General features: G+C 64.0%; 1 protein-coding gene across 1 annotated transcript in view; it reads right to left on the bottom strand.

The window, feature by feature from the left end:
• Window positions 1–331, bottom strand: part of PRKCZ (protein kinase C zeta) — a gene marked incomplete at its 5' end in the record, with an annotated part of 67,508 nt that overhangs the window by 28,808 nt on the left and 38,369 nt on the right. The window lies entirely within an intron of this gene.

Raw genomic sequence — 331 nt, 5'->3', positions numbered from 1 at the left:
ACCCCCGAGGACAGGGGTGGGGAGCGTCCGGCCTGCGGGCAGGCGAGGCCTATGAAGTCACTGGGCCTGGCCCTGCAGGGCATGAGGGAGGTAATCTTTGACCAAATCGAAGAGGCTCATTTTTAAGCTGATGATGTTGAATGGCCCGAGGATGACGTCACAAATACCCAAATGGCCCGGGCAGGGAAAGGCTCCCCACCCGACCTAGGGGCCCAGGGGAGGGCCCCCCTGTGGACTTTGGCAGCCACAGTGCAAGGAGCCGAGCGCCAGTCTGTGCGGGGACCCCACGTCCCTGGGCACCAGCAAGACTAAGACCGGCTCCGACGCCGGA

Source organism: Myotis davidii, unplaced genomic scaffold, assembly GCF_000327345.1.
Source record: "Myotis davidii unplaced genomic scaffold, ASM32734v1 scaffold586, whole genome shotgun sequence".
Taxonomy (NCBI): domain Eukaryota; kingdom Metazoa; phylum Chordata; class Mammalia; order Chiroptera; family Vespertilionidae; genus Myotis; species Myotis davidii.
Note: the sequence above shows the minus strand (reverse complement) of the source record. Positions and strands in the feature narration are given on the sequence as shown.